A 24,375-nucleotide genomic window follows, 5' to 3' on the forward strand; every position below is an offset into this window, starting at 1 on the left:
TATATATATATATATATATATATATATATATATATATACAGTATATATATATATATATAGAAATATATATAATATATACTGTATATACATATATATATATATAAATAAATATATATATAATATATACTGTATATATATATATATATATATATATATATATATATATATATATATATATATATATATATGTATATATATATATATATATATATATATATATATATATATATATATAGATGTGTGTGTTTGTGTGCGTAAGCTACAATATCGTTAAAGTATGAACATAGAAGTTACGAGAGCAGGGGAGATGAGAAGGAGTCAACAAAAGGTTGAGCATCAGAGAAAAAAAAGGAAGGAGAAAAGAAAGGGAAAAAGAAATGCAGCAACTTTCCAAAGGTATGAAAGATGATAGTCACAGGACATCGTCATTATTAGATATAGATAAAAATAGCTTTTTACAAACGCCCCAAATACAGTAAATTTCGACAAAAAAAAAAAAAAAAAAAAAAAAATCGACAAATATTTTTCTCTTGTTAAAGGAAAGTCTCATATCCCCAACATGTAGGACAAACACAACAGCGATTAATAGGAACAAAGGAAACCTATACCTATAATAATTGGGACCTGACAAAATCTGGACAAAAATATTTCTTACTTCACAGTTCAATATCTATGGTAAAGGTGGAGGCAATATCTACTTATGAGAAAGAGAAAAAAAATATGATTCACAGATTTTATACAAAATACTTAATAAAACCAATGATAAGCTTAATGACATTAATCATTAATCATCTAATTGCTAGTTTGTTGTTTGATTTACGCAAAGGCATTGAATCATGTGATGCCCTTTTCACTGTTTTCAATGTTATACAGATATCCTTTGATTGTGAACAGGAAGTATGATTGGCGTTGGTTTTAGTGCTGCATTGGACCGTGTTATTCATAAGGACTTTGTCATCAAACTGAGACAGATCGGAGAGGGTGGATTTTTTCTTATCATCATTATTGATTTTTTAAGTAATAAATTGAAAAGAATAGTCGTTGATGGGCTCAATAATGAGTATAGGTATGTGATATATGGTTTCTCCATTTCTTTTTATATTATGTACACAATGTATGTGGTTTGGCATAGAATTCAACCTTGTCGCATATGTAGATGATGCTACTCGGCATCAATGTTATCTCCTGAATGTAAACCTACAGTTGCTGCATCTCTTAATAGACATCAAGCTAAGATTAGTGATTTATCAACATCCAGATCTTTGCATTAACAACGTCTCTTTATATATATATATATATATATATATATATATATATATATATATATATATATATATATATATATATACATACATACATACATACATACATACATACATATATATATATATATATATATATATATATATATATATATATATATATATATATATATATAAGCCATTTAAGATTCTAGGTGTGATTCTTTACTGTAAATTTACACATCCGGTGTGTTTCTTCTTCAATTGCACAAAATAAATGCATATTTAGAAAATCTTTTGAGATTTTTGGTGATCAATCTAACCTATATTTTATTTCTTTCACTTGACCAAGATTTCAGTTTTGTTCCCTTGTCTGGTCTTCATCTGCTGACACTCATCTTAATTTGTTGGACAAAAACTTGCAGTTTATTAAATTCCTTTTCCTTGATCCCGGTTTTAATCTCTGGCCACGTCGTACAGTTAGTTTTTGTCCATGTTACATGAAATTTTTCATAACTCTGACCATCCATCGCATTCAGATCTTCCTAAACGTAGACTGTACCATCCTGCACGTATTACTAGGTATACAGTTAATTCTTACAGTCTATCCTCCTCAGTCATGAGACTTAATACTGCATAATATTCTAGAAATCTATTCCAGCTGTGACCGAATCGTGAAATGATCTCCCTTATCTGGCGGTTAAATCAGGGGAACTTCAGAAGTTCAAATGTGTTGTAAATGCTTTTCTGTTAAATTCGCTAACTTCCGTATCGCTTCATAGTTTACATATGCCTGATCTGTTTCAACGTTGCTCCTGATCTTACCATATAATATAATTTGCATGTATTATTTCTCATATATAGTTCATTCGCTATTTCTCTATTTCCTTTCTGTACTGGGCTGTTTTCCCTGTTGGAGCCATTGGTCATGCAACATCCTGCTTTTCCAACTAAGGATGTGGCATACTTAGTAGTAATAATGATAATGATGATGTAAAAATAATAAGAAGCAAAATGCAACTACATAAATAATAAAATACATTCCTTTCCTCCAGAACTTCGTTCTTATCGCTTCAGCCTGATCAATAAAACTTACATCGGGCCCCATCTTCTCATAGGTCCTTGAAATCAGGCATTAAGTGGAGTTATTCAAGTGAACCCCCCCCCCCCCACCTTTTTGTTCCCAACTCTGACACAGACACACGCATCCAATATATCCGAGGTAAGCACTGGCCTCACTGACAATATCATCAATACTCAGAGCTTAGAATCATCATCCTCATCACCAACTTGAAATGAACGCAATCGAGGCAAATGATCAAAGCTCCCAGAATCGGAGGAGAATTATCTCCAGTGATTCGTAAAATGGAGGCGGACAGTGATAGCCGGTCAAACAGGTTTGGTAACCTTGTGCGAGTGTGAGAGATTTTAAACACCTTTTTATTAGTCGGTTTTTTAAGAGGGCTATGGAATGAACACGCCTAACTTGCAAACTTAATATATATTAATGTCAAATAGCAGCAGCTGATTAAAAAAAGAAACAAAAAGAAAAAAGATAAGAATCTACGATAGGACAGAGTTAAATGGGACCGTAAAATCGATAATTATTATAGCCTCTAACAAGACTAAAATCACAACAATGATAAAAATATCTCCTAACAGTGCTGAATATAAATGAAGCTTATGTGCATAGTAAAACCAAGATCGAATTCAAAGCAAAAGTACAATATATACATTTGCGATTAATGCATGGAAAAGGGGCATCACAACATCAAGGGTCAAAATACTGGCTAAGATAGAAATTGCTTTAAGAACTGTCAGGTAAAAGGCTCACTCATCGTAGGACTACAAAAATAAAATCATATGCTGTTCAATAACTTCTAAAAGGTCACGGAAAATAAATTAAACTTAAGAATAATAAAAACTGACGATTTTACGAAAATAAAAATCATTACAAAAAAGGGCAATAACATGAAAGTAAGATTCCAGCCATATCTCATAAGAAAGAAGATAATTATCGTTATTACCCAGATTTAGTGAAACAAGTAGTGATTCCAAATACTAATAATCCTCAATTTCTATATTTGCAAATGGAATTAAGCTTGTCCCTTGTACTAAAATGATGTTTTTTTGGTAACTAGTTCGTAAAAGTCTCAAAATTTAAACAATATAGCATATCATAGGAATATGTTATAATACCTCAGATTCCATATTTGACTGCAATTGACCTATTTCTAATTTTCTATCTATATAGGCCTATATATATATATATATATATATATATATATATATATATATATATATATATATATACATACATACATAATATATATATATATATATATATATATATATATATATATATATATATATATATATATATATATATAGATAGATAGATATATATATATATATATATATATATACATATATATATATATATATATATATATATATATATATATATATATATATGTATGTATATATATATGTGTGTGTGTGTGTAAATTGGTTGAAAACACACATTTCATTACGAATAACATGAGTCTTTAGGCTACTTTATAGTAATTTAAGATGTTTGAGATTAGATTTAATGGCTATGGGGGGAGGGGGAATTGTTAACTTATCTAACGGATCAAATTATTGCCGGAAAATGCATGCAGACAATGGGCTTAGTACCAATAGCCTCCTCCCCATTTTGAATGAATTAGGTTTCACAGCAGGCCCTCTAACTGTTAATTTTAGATCATACTTGTCTGTTATGCGCAATCTGCTAATTTTGATAGCCGAAGGGAAAACATTAATGTGATTCACATAAAATATTGGCAATAGAAAATCCGTAAACTGAATATCTTGCCAAGTAACAAGCAAAGGAATCAAACACATGTTGCATTTGAAAAGAAAAGTAAGAGCTAAACCAGAAAATTTTTCATTAATCTCATTGAACCGATGATATATTACGCTTTTCTTACAACTATATCCATCAAAGGAACTTTATTAAACTTATCATATAAATCCATAAAAAACATGAGGGGTAAAGTGAATTGTTTACTCTTGATTTTTTGGGGGAAAAAATCATTTGCAGATGACTAATAAAAACAAGTACATAAGGTAACATAACGCAGAAAATTTCAAAGAAAAAAAACCATTAAATTTCATTAAATCAAGTCACATTGCTCTGGTAATACATGAAATCTCTACAAATAAACTACTTGAGGTAACAATTATTATTAGAGTTCCAATCTTCTCCCTGATAAACTTATAATTGTTTTCATAATACAGATAAATGGTATGAAAATAAAAAATCATGTAGATGAACAGAATCTATTATATCATTCAAGTCTCATCTTCATGATCCATTTACGAGATGATAAAGGTGTGGGTTATCTTCAGTCTCCTGAGCTTGATCACTTTCCACCATTTTCTGTCGTATGAGGATACCACCTTCTTCTTCTTCTTCTTCTTCTTCTTCTTCTTCTTCTTCTTCTTCTTCTTCTTCTTCTTCTTCTTTTCGCACTGCTATCTACTTGAATTACAGCTTCCCAATTGTAATTTTTCAACCATGAACCTCGGGTGCAGGTAAAGTTTGATACATTTAGGTTTCCTTCTTCCAAATAAGGGCTTTTTAATTAGCTCTTTTGATTTGCATTCCCAAGGAATCTCTGCAAGGGGGAAAGAAACTCATGTCCACTCCATTATAACTTGTAACCAGTGAAGCCGACTCCTCAGTAATGAAACACCGAACGAACTTTTCATATCTCAGTTTGTTGACATTTTTAATAGACGAAAGGCCTTTAAAAAGACATGTAAACCGTTTAATGTCGCTCACAACATGATCAGAAATTTCATTTACTATCCCATGGCTTGCAAATCTTTCTCTGTATACTAAGAAGGCTGAATGATGATTTTGATGAAGGGAATTTTTTTCCCATCTGACATATGCACCTATGGTATTACAGTCATTGAATGCTTATGCAACATGAAGGATACAGCACATACCTTTCCCCACATTCTAGAATCATACTACCGCTTTCAATGTCTGGTAGTCGTCTTTTGTTTCCCGTTCCTCCTGAGTTATCTGTATAGTGTTCTGAGCATTCTTGGGTATAAGATTGAAAACGTCAGTGTTGGATCATCGTACAGTTTTAGGGACCTCACCATTCCTCAACATAGAACACCACTCAAGAAATTACTTAAGCAACTTCAAAACTTGAATACAACAGCTTTACCAACGAAGTTGAGAAGATAATAAGATCCAGTATGAACAAATGTTCAGGAGATTTAACCAATACACGACCCATAAAAATAGAGCTCCTGATAAATCTGTTCCTAAATAAAATTAAGCACCAGAGTTATCAGCAACATACAATAGTCTTATAATCATTGTAAGTATAACTTCATACTTGAAAATAACAGCTCTTCCGCTTTTAAACTTTGAAGAAGAAAAGATTGTATATCTTTTAACTTTTGACTCTTACACTAACTGGATGACTATCTCCTCTCCAAAGACAGGGAATTCTATAATCAATTATTCTCTTCAGACAGCAAACCTCAATTTGCATATTGCATTAAAAAATTCTTTTTCTTAATGACCTTTCTGCAACTGCTATCCAACAGAAAAGTCACATTCTTCCTCCATTATCTTGCTACTTGTCTTCTTTTTTTTTTCTCTCAATTTTCTTTTTACTACTCTATCAGCAACCCTCTTGAATACTGCTATATCATCAACATCACTAACTAAACTAGGAAATAAAAAGACACTACAAAATAGGGGTTAAAAGGTAGAATGTCCTTTTACTGAAAAAGTCAAGCTACTAAAAAGAAAATTAAAATAGTACCCAAAACATAAAATAATTGTTAGCCTTTCTTGCTTTTGAGTGGTACAAAAGATGCTTCCTTAAGAAAACAACATCAATAGTAAAAGAATGCTCTTCGCCTTCGTTTAAATTCAAGGATGATAACTCGCGAGGCTTAAAGTCCAAGAGCACTTTCACAATAAGGTTGAGTACTTTATGAAGCCTTCAGTTAAAGGTAAATTAATTATTGGTCACACTTTCTGATCGATTCTGACGTCGACGATGCTGAAGACTAACACCTGGGACACCATTACATCACTTAATTGTGATGAATGAATCTCTCACTCTATATACATAATATATATATATATATATATATATATATATATATATATATATATATATATATATGTATATATATATATATATATATATAATTAACTATATGATATATAATATATATATATATATATATATATATATATATATATATAAAAGTTATATTTATACACACATATATATCTATAAATATATATATATAGAGAGAGAGAGAGAGAGAGAGAGAGAGAGAGAGAGAGAGAGAGAGAAGCAGTCATATGCCCTTTCGCTGTCTGCCAACATCAGACAACTGTTTAAGAATTCCGCTTCCATCAAAACCGAGTCTCTGTAAATGTAAGCATAAATCCTTTCTCCATTTAGTTAATTAACATTGTTATATACGCTGGCAAAGAGAAGTCCAAAATCACCTCCATTTAAGTAAAGTCTTCCTGCCCTTCATTTTAGTCCGCCCGTCCCACCAGCCATTAACTTCAATGATCCAGAACTTTCGTGTTTATTCTGTTTTACTGATTTCTTATTGTTTGTTGGGCAGGTCTGTCGTCATTCAAGAAGAGTTTAAATTACTTGAAAACAATTGTATTTCCATCAATCTTTTTCTGTATTATTATTATTATTATTACTATCCAAGCTACAACCCTAGTTGGAAAAGCAAGATGCTATAAGCCCAGGGGCTCCAACAGGGAAAAATAGCCCAGTGAGGAAAGGAAATAAGGAAATAAATAAATGAAGAGAACAAATTAACAATAAATCATTCTAAAAAAAGTAACAATGTCAAAACAGACATGTCATATATAAACTATTAACAACATCAAAAACAAATATGTCATAAATAAACTATAAAAAGACTTATGTCCGCCTGGTTAACAAAAAAGCATTTGCTCCAACTTTGAACTTTTGAAGTTCTACTGATTCAACTACCCGATTAGGAAGATCATTCCACAACTTGGTAACAGCTGGAATAAAATTTCTAGTATATAAAGCTTACTTGTGTAAGTGAAAGGTTTGGCAATGGACTGGGAATGTTAACTAAATCGAATTGCAATATTTGATATGCTGGCCCAGTGTGGCTACGCGCACAAATTTACAAACACACAGAGTACCACACCATCGTTACAAGCAGCTGGCGTTTACATGTTATTGCCACTATCGGCTAACCTTAAAGACAATATCCTTGTCGGATAACAATAAAGCCCCAGCTGGCGGTTAGGTTTACAGTTCGGGGAATTCATCGCATAGCAAAAATAAACATGCTGTACTTTAAAGTCACGCCTTCATAAATATCTGCGATGAGTAAACAAATGGGTCACACATGCTTATAAAAAGAAAGCAAATATATGGCCTTAATTGCCATTCGAAGAATATGTTGGTTTGGAAATCAATGAAAAAAAAAAACATAAAGATTGCAATATGAATAAATATGATGAACATTTTATGTAGTATTCCAGCATTTTTTAATGACAAATATTAGTATTACCAATACTCATCTCCAAGCAATAATTTGTTAATGTAATAAAGAAAAAAAAAATGAAAACAAGCCCATCTCCCTAATGTACGACAATCTATACCTTGTAAGATGTTATCGAAAACATAATGTTTAACACTAGGATGAAAATAATATATACGGTATACACTAGTCGAAAGTGTTTCCAAATTTGCTAAACTGATGACATATCTTGAATCTGTAATTAAATATTTCCAATCTCTCGTATATACTGTGTTCTAATAAATGAAGCAAATTTCGTTTAAAAAAGAAATCAACCATTTAAGAAATGTCACTCAGTCACCCATACAAAATTCTACATGAATGGGCCGATAAAAAGATAACGAGCAAGAAAAGGTAAATTAATCTGAGAAACTAGTTAAGGATAGCATAATGTGGAGGATTCCCCTTCATTGTTTGAAAGACATCATATGGCAATGATTATGACTTATCCTAAGATTTTTCATAAAAAAAAAATTATACTTTTTTCTCAATTCCCTTTTTGAAATTCTACAATAAATATAGGTCATAAAATCATTTCTTTCTGAATAAGTAGAAATAAATAAAATTTACCCGTTTAGGGATCTCCAGATTATGAGAGACGACTGTGACCCCAATACCCATACGAAACTAGAAGCGCTACACAATCGATAAAATCAGGAGAAATCAAATAGGTTTAGTAGAAAAAAAGGTCGAGGGTCAATATCCTATAGATACAGGAGAGAGAGAGAGAGAGAGAGAGAGAGAGAGAGAGAGATTAAGCCCGCAACATCTTAAAGTGAAACTTGCACGCAAGTAACTAGAATCCCTGAAATTCATAATGATGATGTATACTTTAAAGAACATGAACAGTCAAAGGTGATAAATACCGTGAGCGAAGATTAAGATACAAAACCAAAAGAATGATGATTGTTGGAAGCAAAATTAAATTGCTCTTGCAAGCGTTTTCGAAGCTTTCTTGCCACACTCAGCAATTTATCATTCCAAAAGACAAATGACAATCGAAAAAGATAAACCATTAATTAGTTCGCCTGAAAGTAGTCCTAGTACTACTACCACCCCCCCTCTCTCTCTCTCTCTCTCTCTCTCTCTCTCTCTCTCTCTCTATCGTAAATCTGATCCTGATCCGAGGTAAGCGTCTTTATCACCTGGCGCTTTGTTACCTTCATCGTTAAATATGCATTGCTTGCTATCTTTTAATTACTTTCGTTTTTGCCATTTATAACCACGTATGGAACAGAAAATTTAACAAGCAAGAATACGAAAGGGGTTATTCTTTTATGGTCGAGTGTTCCTTTATTTCAAGCAACATATATACATATATATATATATATATATATATAATATATATATATATATATGTATATATATACAAATATATATATGTTTGTGCTTACATATCCACATACGCATAAATATATATATATATATATATATATGTTTGTGCATACATATCCACATACGCATGCATATATATATATATATATACAAATATATATATATATATATATATGTTTGTGCATACATATCCACATACGCATATATATATATATATATATATAATATATATATATATACAGTAAGTACAGACACACGACTATATACACCAACAGCAACAACAAATACTGCCGTTTCTAGTTCACTTGATCCATTTGTGCGTTTAATGTTCATTCAAACGGATACAAATGAACCTGGCTTAATCTTAGTTGAATATAACATTTCAGACATATTAGTTTTCAGCATCTTTAAAAATCTTGCTTTTGGAGGATCCAAGCAGACAAGCCAGTTGGTCCACTTAGAGATCCGGAAAACTTTTGGAGCTTGATTTATTATTATTATTATTGTTATTATTATTATTATTATTATAAGCCAAGCTACAAACCTAGTTGTAAAAGTAGGATGCTATAAGCCAGGTGCCCCAACAGGGAAAATAGCCCTTTGAGGAAAGGAAACAAGGAAAAGTAAGATATTTTAAGAACAGTAACATTAAAATAAATATCTCCAATATAAACTATAAATGTTTTAGAACTCGCATGAAACTCTGCAAAGTAATCATACACCATTTCGTAGGAATGCCTTAAAAATATTTATATAGGACCCAGATTTGGTATGTCGATTCCATTACTCAGAGTCTTACCGGCCATTGCGCTCAAAAGCAATTGGAGGAGGAGGAGGAGGAGGATCGAAGGGGGAGAGGGGAGTAGCACGAGGGGAGGGGGGGGGGGGACGAAGAGAAGCGACTCATCATTCCTGTGCAAGAAGAGCTAATCAGCAGCGAAGTCCGAGAGTCCCTTGGCGAAAAATTTAAAAACCTTCCATAAATTATTATTTAGCTTCTTTTGTTGTTCGGACTGTGGTGCTGCTTTAAAAAAGTGCCACTCGGCAAGATGGATGAACTCGTTACTGAACAAAAGAGTTATTGCCTGGGTTTATCAGCGAGCGCACAATTTTCGTTGCTTTCCAGGCTAAAGCCGACGCGTTTGCATATTCAACTGTTTCCCATAATGCATCGCTTTCGCCACTTGGCGGTGGCAATTCGTTCGGAACTTCAGAAAAAATAATATAAGTGGATGTCAACGGGTTAATGCTGGTCTCTGAATTGGGGAAATGTTATACACCTGAAAAGTTTTCACAACATAAAATTGGAGCAATATATTTAATTATGTTATATTAAATTATTATGGCTGCCCGCCTTGAGAGAGAGAGAGAGAGAGAGAGAGAGAGAGAGAATTTTATTTATCATTATCACCAGTTATCATGTTTGTAATCATGACGAGTGGTAAAAAAAAAAAAGTCTTATTTTTTGGCTATACACGATAAACTTTAAAGTCTTTAGTTTTTAAAATTGTATTAAATTTTATATAAACATTTGTGAATACACCACAGAACAAAAAAAAAAAAAAATATGAATCTCTACCTATTCTGAGAACTGTAGCTGATATTTTAAGGAAAAATGTAAAATATGCCAGGAGAACTCCAACGAACGTCAGGGAATAGGAAAATCTGAATATTACCATTGAATTGAAAATAAAAATTTATTTACGTTGGTCTATGCATATTAAAAAGTAATAAATACATCTGAATTATATACATATTTTGCAGCCCGGGCTGACGCGATAAGACTTATAGGTCATACATATCATAGCTCCGTAATGTGTAAACGAATACCAAACTTAGTATAGGTAGTACAGGAGGTCTGGAAATTACTTAGCACACTTTGGTCATGGATATACGAACACACCAGTCTTACTCCTTACGTATGTCTTAAAAGATGGAAATGAGAGCGAAATGAGTGAACACAAAAATAATTACAAATGTAGTCGTTTGTAGAACATTTCAAAAAAAGGAGAATTTACTTGAAGAAATGCTCCATGGAATTTTTATGGAGTTCTTTAGCTTTAACTGTACTTGAAATTGGGATAAAGAGATAATCCAACAAAAGAACTACGCTGTCAAATTCTATATTGACCACTGGGCGTTACCTGTCTACTTTTCTCCCGGTTCCATTTCCCTTCCTAAAATCTTCATGTGACCAGACAATAAATCTTACACCGCTTTTTGACAGAAGTAACAATGATCCAGTACGGAACAGAACATGGACTCTCCACAGCAATGTATAACCTCGCAACCTTTTTGCTTCTACAGCCCATTTCTGTGCCATTAATAATATTTCCATTATTGTAAGCCTTGTTTTGTTTTGGAAAAAAAAAAAATAAATAAAAATAAAAAACTCTTCCCGAGGTGGAAGACAAGTATATTTGATATTACTGTCTTAGCTGAAGAAGCATCTTTTCTTTCTTCCAATACACAATTCATTGGAATTATCACCCTTCACCAAAAGCCAAAGCAAAGTCCTTCAAAAGAAGGCAACCGTGTTACCCCTTACGAATGGGAAAAAAGCACGCTAATAGATGATCTCAAAGTGCTTATTTGTTATTTCATAAATTTAGTAAAGAACATTCTCCATATTTATAGTTTAAATTCTTCCCTTCTGCACTATGGGATTCATTTGTCCTTACACGGAAAAATAAACCCCATTTCTCAGAAGGTTCAAAAGCCTTTCATCTAGCTGTCACTCACGCTTATGTTCTACACATGATCCATGGTAAAGGCAGCTCCTATCTATTTCTTCGCAAGTATTTTGTCAGCCACTGCTTATAGGTCGTGATTATTTTGTAATCTTTAAAAGAGGATTTAATCGCTCCATTGGAATTATTCTCAAAAAAAGGGATTAAACCCGAATCTTTCCTCAGGCCTAAAATTTTCGGGAGCATTTCTATTCTGAGTACTTTTAATACCTGGTGAAACGGTTCTCATTAAATACAGCTACTTCTCTCTAGTCCCTGGTTCTTTTATCCCAGTTCCATTTCAAAAGAATTTGTAAAGAATTCTCGCCAACGCGATTGTAATATGAGCTGTTTCCACAAGCCACAAAAGGGCTCCCTCTTTCTGTCTTTGGGAGTGTATGTATATAATGAAGAAATGTCGACGGCTTTGTGGCTTTTGCAAACAGAATTGGTACAAACCAAGGACCTGATGAACAATGGGTAGGCCACACTAACGAGAGAGAGAGAGAGAGAGAGAGAGAGAGAGAGAGAGAGAGAGAGAGAGAGAGGTTCAATACCAACAAGACAAAAGAAAAAAGATAAAAAAAAACCACGAATCCTCATATTAGGGAACAATTAACTAAAACGAACTAGAACTATGACTTGAAAATAAAAGCATGAAAAATTCCACAAAACTTGTTCTTGTAAAAGACGCACCCATCAGGCATCATAAACACAAAGAACAACACAGACTCACCACTGTCATTACCGAGGAGAATACCTTTCTAGGTAGAGGGAGGGGTATGAATGGAGGAGGAGAAGGATAAGGAGGAGTACCAACACTTTTCGTCATAATTCATCTCATCAAATGCCCTCTGTTGCTTGGCCTCTCTCTCTCTCTCTCTCTCTCTCTCTCTCTCTCTCTCTCTCTCTCTTTGAGATGGTTGTGGCCCTTATTAAAGAAATTGGATCCCGAGAGAATAAATCTTACACGGTTTTTTGTCAGAGGTAACAATGATACAGTAGGAACAGAACATGGACTCCTCACAGCAATATATATCCTCGTGACCTTTTTGCTTCTTCCTCTTCTTATCTGAATTAACTGTTGCATCTTTAATTTGACATATATATTTAGTTATTCATCTATGTGTTAACGATTCAATTAATAGATTAATACCTTATGGCTTTGGCCGGGTTTACAAAAAATCTCTCTACAACTGGTGGAAAAAAAAAAAAATAGTCCCCTGAATCGGTTTCCAAAACCGACCGCATTTCGACATAGATATTGTAGGAATATCATTTAACTTTATTCATTCTGCTAGTATAAAAAATGTCAATTTATTAACAGTGGCATCTCAATTTTCCAATGACCCACTGATCATTTTCCTTAGTGTCATTTAACATGAATGAACATTATTTTTTTTTTTTCTGTTAGCGCTCACGAAAGGTATATCGTAGTTATGGACCTCTACAAAAACAGCAGTGCACTATAATTTATATATTACTAAAAATAATAACAGTAATAGTACCCACATGCTGACATCATCTGTGTTATGGAGGTTAATGCAAACTGAATTTCATCCAATTAAAGCTCTTCTGATTATCGTCCTATTTGAAGTAATCCTCGCCTCTACATTTCGTCCAACCATACACATTGTTACACAACTTTAGTGTTAATTTAACTGAGCAATACGTACTTTTATTCTTGATTTGATTAGATTAATTGCTGATTCTTTTCTCAATACCCATTACTGAATTCTTGGTTAAATAGTACATAATTTATTCTTTTTTAGACATCCCTCTCTTCATCTCAACCTTACTCAGACTACAATACATGTTTGCTCTCTGCCTATTCAGGTTAGAGAGAAGGTATACCATGCTTGCTTGGAAACCAAACTTTACTCTACTATACTCTTGCTTTGCTTCAAAGCCGCATTGGATCAGTGCAAAAAAGGGAATTTTTTTCTCTCGATTCTCTTCTATCTTCCAACCTAACAGTATTATACCTATTATTCGTGTTGAATAAACCGTTCTCTCGTTTCCTTGATTTCCTCTGACATATCCATAAGGGACTGCAGCAAACTAAAGTGGACCCATTGCTCAGCTTCTCCACCCTTTTTCATTACCTAGTAATTTCATTAAATAAATCTCTAACTCAAAAGTCCTATGGAACTAATTACATTCCATCTGGGTTTCTAATTGGATCGTCGACCAGCTTATTTTGCCCTATATCACCCATTACCCGAAACAGTGGCATTTATCCTCCACCGTAGTCACGAGGAAAACTGGTAGAATCCATTCATCTATTGTTCTTCTGCCTTTATCGCTTGTTCATTGTCTCTAGTGCTTTTCAGAAACTTATTATCATACAAGTTTTTTCTTTTACTTTTTTTTTTACTTTTGTGATTACTTTTGTAATTGATGGTGCTATAGCTACCCTCTTTCTTACCTAAAGTGACGCCCTTATGCGAGCTTCCATTCATTTTTCATTCATATTAATGATTTCATCTCACCTTGTCATAACAATTACAGTATATAAGGATGATTTTCTCTTCACAATTCATTGTTTCTCAAGAAACCCATTTTGCTTAATCTTGATGTATATGAAACTCCATAGTTTCAGTTTCCAGGTCTGATTCTCCACTTTTTCTCGAATTTCACAGTCCTTCCATGTTATGAACAAATTTTGAGACTAGAAAAGAAACGTCCTTAGGATCTATCAGCTTTTCAGGCTTGGGAAATAACTAGCATTTTGTCTTGAGCGGTTCATTTACAGTACAGTTGCTCGATTTGGACGCAGCATACCTCTTTTTTTCTTTTTTAGATTTACCCCAATTTTCTTCTTGGACTGACTCCTTCATATTTATCATTCATCTATCCGTCCTTTGATAAGGAGTTGCTCTTATGTTTGTAAGCATTTTCCATTCACCATTGTTTTAGATCAAGTAGAATTAAAAGGCTTCTCCCTGGAGAAAAACATCCATATCTGAATTCAAACTTCAATTCACTTTGTTGTAAAGTAGCTTATTTTAAAACTTTACTTGAGATTTAGATTTTCTCTTGACTGTGAGCAGCATTTACTCTCTCGATCTCGTTGTATTTTCCATACTTACAAAAATAATTTGTGGAAGTCAGAATCTCATTCACTTTATTTCTATGCATCCCATAATACTTTTCAAGTAGTTTAACCTACTCTTTTTAATAGACATACAGATCAACAGTTACTTAAGAATTAAACAGGGTATATGAAGTCTGCATATGGCTACGCGAGTTGAAAATAAAATTAAATCATTTCTCATGGAACCTTTTTAGGAACGATCGTAAGGACACAAAATATTCGACATATTTGTGAGCCCCGAAGATGAAAACTACATAAATTACTAAGTGGATACTATTCCGAGAAATGTTGCAATGATTCACACTGGTAAGGCAGCCCTATAAAAGATCTCATGCCTGCGCATTAGAATTTTTATACCACTAAATGCATCTAAGGGCAACAACAACAAAAATCTATGGTAACAGTATTTAGCCCATGACCGGCCGGACTGAAAATTTTCACATATCTTCGTCCACACATCTCAGATAAAATCCTGACTCAAACTCGAACGTTATGATAATCTGATGCATTAGTCCTTGGATATTTCTTGAGTAAAATTACCATGCCGTGCCTGAGCCAGTGTTGGATGATGGTCAAAATTACCAAATTCTTAAAGAGAGACCACACGCACACCAAACCTTCCAAGCACATTCACGAAACCCGTTAAAAGTATGCATATAGAAAACAAGTCTAGAATTTTCATAAGATATAATTGTTTTGGCCAAAATCCCACAAAAGAGTATGCGGGGAAAAATTCCATGAAAATCAGTCAACAAATCTCATCTTAATGATAGCTTGAAACATTTAAAATGCACACAAGTACAAAGATGAACCTTAGGTTACACATTTACGATATAACATGATTACGCCACACAATACACATTTAAAGAATAAAAATACACATGTATACATAATCATTATTATTAATTGCTAAGCTACACCCCTAGTTGGAAAAGCAGAATGCTATAAGCCCAGAGGCTCTAACAGGGAAAATAGCCCAGTGAGGAAAGGAAACATGGAAAAATAAAATACTTTAAGAACAGTAATAAAAAAAATAAATCTCCTATATAAACTATGAAAACTTTAACAAGAGGAAGAGAAATAGGATAGAATAGTGTGCCCGATTGTACCCTCAAGCAAGAGAACACTAACTCAAGACAGTGGAAGACCATGATACAGAGGCTATGGCACTACCCAAAACTAGAGAACAATGGTTTGATTTTGGAGTGTCCTTCTCCCAGGAGAGCCGCTTATCATAGCTAAAGAGTCTCTTCTGCCCTCACCAAGAGGAAAGTGGCCACTGAACAATTACAGTGCAATAAACCTCTAGGTGAAGGAGAATTGTTCGGCAAACTCAGTGTTGTCAGGTGTGTGACGACAGAGGATAATATGTAAGGATATGCCAGACTATTCGGTGTGCGTGTAGGCAAAGGGAAAAATTAACTGTAACCAGAGAGAAGGATCCAATGTAGCACTGTCTGGCCAGTTAAAGGACCCCATAACACTCTCGCGGGTGGTTGGTGCCCTGGCCAACCTACTACCTCAAAAACACGAATTATTACACACATTTAAAAGATTTACAAATTGAAAAATGTACTTCACGTCCTACATTCAAATATACACTACCACAGATAACCACTAACACACGACAATGGGCTGTATGTCCTACTTTTGAACGCTAGACAAACACCAAAATGAGACCTCACTTTCTAATTTGAGATATACAAACAGACAACTATGAATTTTCCCGTCATCCTGTTAATACTTACTTGCATACATAAACATGTACGTTTGATTCATTAGGTTAATTGGATACGTAATAGAAATTTTAGAAAAATTTTATTATCAAAATAAAGACACTGAAATCTCAAAAGAAAGTACCAACCAGAGCGGAACATGGTTCCTTTTTAGAGTCTTATGTGTTATGTTTGCATTCACTCCCTAGGTGTACCTCTTGACCTGCAAAGCTCGCCTATCTACACTTGTCCCAAATTTCTTAGTTCTTCTATACTATTTCCTGTTACTTTTCATCTTTCTATTTGTTTTTAACCACTATATAATACTCTCTCTCTCTCTCTCTCTCTCTCTCTCTCTCTCTCTCTCTCTCTCTCTCTCCCCACTTTTTTTTGAGTTTCGTATGATTTAACGTCGTTTTTTTTTTACTTTCTTTTTTTTTCTAATAAGAAATTCTTTCAGACCTTTAAGACAAACGACTCTTGGAAACGGAAGGCTATTATTTTTAGAACATAATTTTAGACTTTTTATTATTATTTTTTTCTTTTGTAAGCAGAGACACGAGGGCTTTTTCCAGGCAATCCTTTACTTGAAAATTTTCTGGAAGACAAAATCATGATAACATCCGGGGTTCAATATTGATGTTCCTTTGGTTATGGGATATGTTGCCACGCGCCATCAGGCTGTGCGGTTAGCGCGATGATTCTGCAACAAGTCCAATGAATAATGTTGCTTGTCAGCATCCTGTAAACAAGTCAGGGCCAAACCCGCATAGAGAGAATTTGGAAAATAAACGTATCAAATTTTTTTTATGTTTAATACTTGGTAAGTATATAATCAACCATTATCCTCTTCATAATCTAAGGATCTCTGATTTTTGAAAATTTTCACCTTTTCATTTTTAATTTTTAGAATTTTTAATTTCCTTAGAATATAATCTCAACCTCAATAATCTTAATATTTGTAGAAGCTGATGTATAAAGGGAATTGATAAAGACAAAGTTTTGTCGAAAGAGTGCTGTAGTGAATAAAGTGTGAAGAAAATAAATAATCATCGTTCATTAAACCAAAGGCTTACGCCTGAAAACTTAGAGAAGCTGAAGAAATATGAAGATTCTGGCAGGAAACACATTAACGCCACTAGGATATCGCCTTCATTGAAAATTGCATAATAGAGAAGCTGTGTTTCAAAAGCGCGCGTGGACACACACACACACACACACATATATATATATATATATATATATAATCATAAGAAAAATCATAAGAAAGGTTTAGAATAAGTTAGATCATTAAATCGTTTCATTCTTAACGAGAAACGAAGACCGTTCTTTTTCGCCATAACTCTAAATAAATCTTGTCTGGCGTTATATTACTCGGGGTATTTTGCCCTCCTGTAAATCTAAATCTTACACCCTTTTTCAATTAATTATTCCTTTCCTGTTCGTAATTAGAGTTTAGAAATGTATTATTCACTTTTTAGTGCAATCTTAAATCAAAACCTTACTGCCTATAAACATACACAACTTGTCTATGCTCTACTAACCTTCAATATAATACCTTTTCTCAAATCTTTGGTTTCCCTTTAATTTTTTTTTTGATTTTATCCTCTTTTTTTCTTTTACCATTTAATGGTTACCTTACACTTGGACAGGTTCTAATCCTTTGTGTTTTACTCTTTAAAGGTTTAAAGGCCGTTCATGGACGGAAGTCGTGGTGACAATGCCCTAGACTCTAAAGACTAACCATATTATTATTATTATTATTATTATTACTTGCTAAGATACAACCCTAGTTTGAAAAGCAGGATGATATAAGGCCTAGGGGTCCAATAAGGAAAATAGCCCAGTGAGCAAAGAAAATAAGGAAATTAGGTAATGTACGAGAGGTTTAAGAACAATAACAACAAAACAATTCTCACATATATAAACTATAAAAATTCAAAATAACAAGAAGGGAAATAAGATAGAATAGTGTGCCTGAGTGTAGCCTAAAGCAAGAAAACTCAAACCCAAGATTGGAAGACCATGGTACATAGGCTATAACACTACCCTAGACTAGAAAACAAAGGTTTTATTTGAAGTGTCCTTCTCCTGGAAGAGCTGCTTACCATAGCTAAAGTCTCTTCTGCCCTTACCAATATGAAAATAGCCACTGAACAATTAGTGCAGTTAACCTTTTGAGTGAAGAAGAATTGTTTGGTAAGCTCAGTGCTGGCAGGTGTATGAGGAAATAGGAGAATGTGTAAAGAATTGGCCAAACTATTCTGTGTATATGTAGGCAAGGTAGAAATGAGCAGTAACCAGAGAGAGGGATCCAATGTAGTACTGTCTGGCCAGTCAAAGAACCCAATAACTCTCTAGCGGTAGTATCTCAGCCGGTGGCTGGTACCTTGGCCAATCTACTACCTACAAAACATATGATCAGCGCCCAAGGCCCCTCTCCACCAAACTAAGCCAAGGTAAGACCAGGCAATGACTGGTGATGACTTAGCAGGTAGACCTATAGGCTCCCCACCGACCCCAGCCCAAATCTCGCCTACATGGATGGTGAAATTGCAGACACTACAAGAAACTAAAGAACTTCTGCTAGTGTTGAATCCCAGTCCAGCAAATCGCTAGGCATGGGCGTTTCCGATAGGCTACCACTACCCTTTATGCATTATTTCTTCTTAGTATGTTACGTAAAATATCAAGGAGACATGCAACTTTCAACTTAATCATTTGTTAATTTTTTATACGTTACTCATTTTCTTTCAAACTAATGTTACACCAGGGTGTAGTCTGGGTAGTCAGTGATAGATAGGGTCAATAAATTATTACATTTGCATTTCATCTTTTTTCATCAGGCTGACCTTGATTGAACTCAGGGTACGCCTCCCTTTGCCTGCTGTCAAGAGTACCGAAGGCTGGTTATACAACCGATCATGCAATAATGCAATCTGTAAATTTATTTCGATCTTGCAGTTGCCGAATTTATGGATAGGGATTTGGAATATGAGAGAGAGAGAGAGAGAGAGAGAGAGAGGAGAGAGAGAGAGAGAGACCCACGGATTGAGAAACCAAAACTAAGTGAGGTTGTCTAAATAAGTGCAAGTAAAAGTAGATTCTGGATTACAAAAAAGATATCTTTTGTATATGAAATATGTGAATTTTTTTACAAATTATTGAATATATAAAATTTTCTCATCATTTGGTAATGATTCGATAATCAGAGAACTTATCCGTACATCTTTCTTACACATATTAGGCAACTATTACAGCTATTTTATATATTGAATAATAATAATAATAACAATAATAATAATAATAATAATAATAATAATAATAATAATGGTAAAACATGCATGGTAGCTCAGAAGGATAAACGTAAATCTAGAAATCTCCCGTTTCAGCTAGGAAAATTGGTAAAACTACCGATTGTGTTTCAAGTAAGTATTTTCTCTTACAAAACTTCATGGCCACCACAATCACCAGGAGGTAAAAAAAAAAAATTATATTTCATTAGTTTTTCGGAAACAGGCAAAGTATTTCACGCCAAGTATAAAATGAGATGAACCAAAAATAAAATTTTGGAAAACACATTTCTTCTTTTTTTTCTTCAAGCAGCATCTTACTATATGCCTCGCCTGGAAGCGTTATGTCCTACCTGACCACCTGACTTACAGGTACATAACTATCATGAAACATTTTATTGTAAGAAAATTGGAAACGCTGTGGAATCATGAACCAGAAGATGATAATAAATAAATAAAAAAAAATATAGTTTCTCCTTGGGAATCATCATGCCAGATGGATAGGAGGACGGAGTTCATTTTAGCAAGATTGCGAATTGGTCAAACAACATTGACCCATGGCTTTTTAATGTGTACACTTCACGAAACTGTTCCCAATTGCAGTGAGTATTTCAACCATCCAACATACGCATTATGAACGTAACGTTTTTAAAACACATAGAGATTTACGTTTTGGTCAGAAAACTTTATCTGAGATAGCATCTGATTCTGAATACTTTCTATTTTTTAAGATTCTAATATTTTTAAGAAGCATGGGTTTAATAGATAAAATCTAAATATCTATTTATCTATAGGCGGCATTGCCTACTTTTTCTACGGATTGATTAAGAAATAAAGGTTCACGAAACGTTGATAAAGAAGTTTACTGACACATTTCATCATATGCAAATTACCAACAGACACCGACCCAGAAAAATCTTTTTGACTCGCAGCAAAAAAGTTAAGAAGAAAAGAAGTAATTTACGTGTCCCTGAGGGTGTGCAGAGTACGTCTTGGACACAATAATAAATGGCTGACAGAGATAAATCAACAAAGGAACAGTAATTTCACATTTCAATTGAAAATTCGAAGCTAAAATAATGAAGTATTTGCATGTGTAACATGACACAATAACTGGGCACATATATGATGAGCAAATTTCAATATCTTATAAATGAGTTGGATTGTAACCTTCTTTGATTGGCCATTGTCTTTTGAATAAATAAGTCCCCGCCCTACCCACATCTCTCTCTCTCTCTCTCTCTCTCTCTCTCTCCTCTCTCTCTTAGATAGAAAGGTCCAGCATGACTTTCTTTTATCCTTTGGATAAATCTTTGTACTAAAATTACGAAAACGATCAAAATTTTCTTAATAATATGGATTATGGAATATATAATTCTGTCAACGTTTAACACTTATAAAATATTTCCCAACCATGTCTCCCTCTTTCTCCGTCACAAAAGCGATGAGCGTAAAACAGGCCATGCACATTAAATCACACACTATCGGGATGAATACAAAAGAGGCATAAATTGAAGGCGAGGTGAACAATATCTCCGGGTAGTTAAAGGCGTCCCAAGAAGGTGCGCTTGACTCTGGGCGACGATGCATCATGGCGCCGATGACAATTACCTTGTCAGACGACGTCGTCCAAACAACGACCACAAAAGCAAGCAACAATGCACTATACGACTCTTTCTCCTTCTCCTCCTTCTCCACCTATCATCCTCTCCTCACCATTTTTGTCTTCCTTTTCTTTGACACTTTTTTTTATTCTATAATAAAAACGATTACTGTTAGTTTCTGTTTCTTTTTCAGAAAATCTCTCTCTCTCTTTCTCTCTCTCTCTCTCTCTCTCCTCTCTCTCTCTCTCTCTCTCTCACATCGAATGAAAATCCTTCCTTATTCCTAAAACTGGCCCCTTTCTCATTCCAGCAATATCCTCTATTTATACGTAATTTACAACTTTAATTTACAACTTTTGTACCACCTTGCAAGTCACCCGATTAAGCCTACAGGTATCGTCAGTCTTTTATTCTTTGTTTTACGTCTATTTTTTACGAATGTTACGGGAAAATAAGAGTACATAATAATAAATCTCCCCAACGAGAATTCAATCCTATTATTAAATACATTTAGATAAATCTGGATGAAAGATATGTCAGATGGATCATTGATATTTTAGTTACAAGAATGAAAGTTGGATGGAAAGAAATATTTATGCAGAATCAGTCATAATCATTACCATTACACACACATTACACATTACACATTACACACACAAATGCACAATCATTGCGCTCAAATCTTAATCTATACGTTATTAATTCGCAATCAATCAAAGAGCAACTTATTTTCTATTTCTTTATATAAAATTTCACTACTCTCTCTCTCTCTCTCTCTCTCTCTCTCTCTCTCTGTTACTAATTGTTAACGAATCATAGAGTGACATCTTTTCTATTTTTATATATAGAATTTTAGTACTCTCTCTCTCTCTCTCTCTCTCTCTCTCTCTCTCTCTCTCTCCCCGTTACTAATTGTTAACGAATCATAGTGACATCTTTTCTATTTTTATATATAGAATGTTAGTACTCTCTCTCTCTCTCTCTCTCTCTCTCTCTCTCTCTCTCTCTCAATCACATCGACACCACCGTAAAAGTAAAGATGATCTTCTTGAATATTTTATGGGTTACAGTTCCCAAAACATGTTTTCATTCTCACAAAAGCCAGTTACGCTCGTACCATAACAGGTTTGAAGTCAATACTGACCACATATTAAAAAAAAATCGCCTTACGTTCCATTGGAATGAACAATCATCATCATCATTGCCATAAAATATTAACAGTAATAATCATTAATTCTTCGCATGTTACTATATCACTGGAAATTAAATTTCCTCCTGGAATTCCACGTGAAAAAGCAAATTTGTTCATGATATATAAAACCAAGAGTATGGTGGGAAACAGTATGCATAAGGAATCAATCTTGAAACGCCTAAAACACTGTATTTTTCAACATACACCTTAAACTTGTTCCATGAATTTCAGCGACAATCGTTAGTCTTTTAATAATAATAGCATTTCGTTAAATGGAAGAAAGGTAGTAAACAAATTTTTCTAAGTAATCGCCATATCTTGTGATTTTCTGCAAGAAGATAAATCACTTCAACAAATGCCTACACTACGAAAATAGAAATAAAAAAAAAATCTACGCTTTCGTGATATCATTAATGATTAATAACAAACAAGTAAGCTTAAATCATAAATACAGTTTATCTTATTTTTGTATTACTGCAGCATATTGCAGCACCTCAAATAAATGTTGATGGTGATGGTGATACTGCAATTAGCAAAATCCTTCAGCAATGGACAGACGGATCAATTTGTTTTAATGGATGCCCTCGAGAATATGTTCCTTTTAAAGACCTGACGTCTGCTGACCAGAGTATCAACCCACACTCCAGCTATAAAACACTATCTTCCTTTAAAACTGCCCACATCCATCTCTCTAGCGACTTCCATAATTATTCTACTCTGAAAGAGGAAAAATACAGTTTTTTTTTTTTCTTTTATTGTCCACGAAGAAAGGAATCCTAACAATTAAGGATGGGAGAATGAGAGAATCATGGATTGAGGTATGTACTCTACGGCGTTTTATCGACATTTTACACACGCAGTCCTGTACTGTATCCTACCCATTCCGTTCTCTTCAATGCACGTTTGATTTCCACACGGGTATCAGAACGACTAAAATTAATAATAATAATAATAATAATAATAATAATAATAATAATAATAATAATAATAAGGAGGATGATGATCATGTCATTTTCCTACAGGTATTAGATTTCACAACGCTCCCAAACTTCCCCTTATGTATTTTTCCATAAATAAAGATGGATATCCTATGAAAATTCGAAAAGGAAATGGTCGAAATGAATATGCATTTCATGAGCTTAAAAAACCCTAAGTAATTGGACAGGGAGGTGGTGGTTTATATAGATTTATATGTTACCAAAAAATGAGATATCCTAACATCCTAGACAGTCTTCAATATCCTTTTCAAACACTGCTGTGGGGATTCATGTGGTTACATATCATTCATTTTCACTGGATTCTAACTTTTTCTTTTAGCTAGCAGTGTGAATAATTCCGCCAGCTAATTACACTAGTATACTTCATTAATCTCTCCTATATAATAAAGAGCAGGTGTCTGGCTAAATCTAAATATATATATATATATATATATACTGTATACATATATATATATATATGTATACATATACATACATATATACATATATATATATATATATATGTATACATATACATATATATATATATATATACATATATATATATATATAT

The 24,375-nt window shown here is 33.5% G+C and overlaps 1 protein-coding gene across 1 annotated transcript in view; it reads right to left on the reverse strand.

The window, feature by feature from the left end:
• LOC137644016 (interference hedgehog-like) overlaps nucleotides 1–24,375 on the reverse strand; it is a 363,398-nt gene that overhangs the window by 25,098 nt on the left and 313,925 nt on the right. The window lies entirely within an intron of this gene.

The sequence above is a fragment of the Palaemon carinicauda genome, chromosome 7 (assembly GCF_036898095.1).
Source record: "Palaemon carinicauda isolate YSFRI2023 chromosome 7, ASM3689809v2, whole genome shotgun sequence".
NCBI lineage: Eukaryota > Metazoa > Arthropoda > Malacostraca > Decapoda > Palaemonidae > Palaemon > Palaemon carinicauda.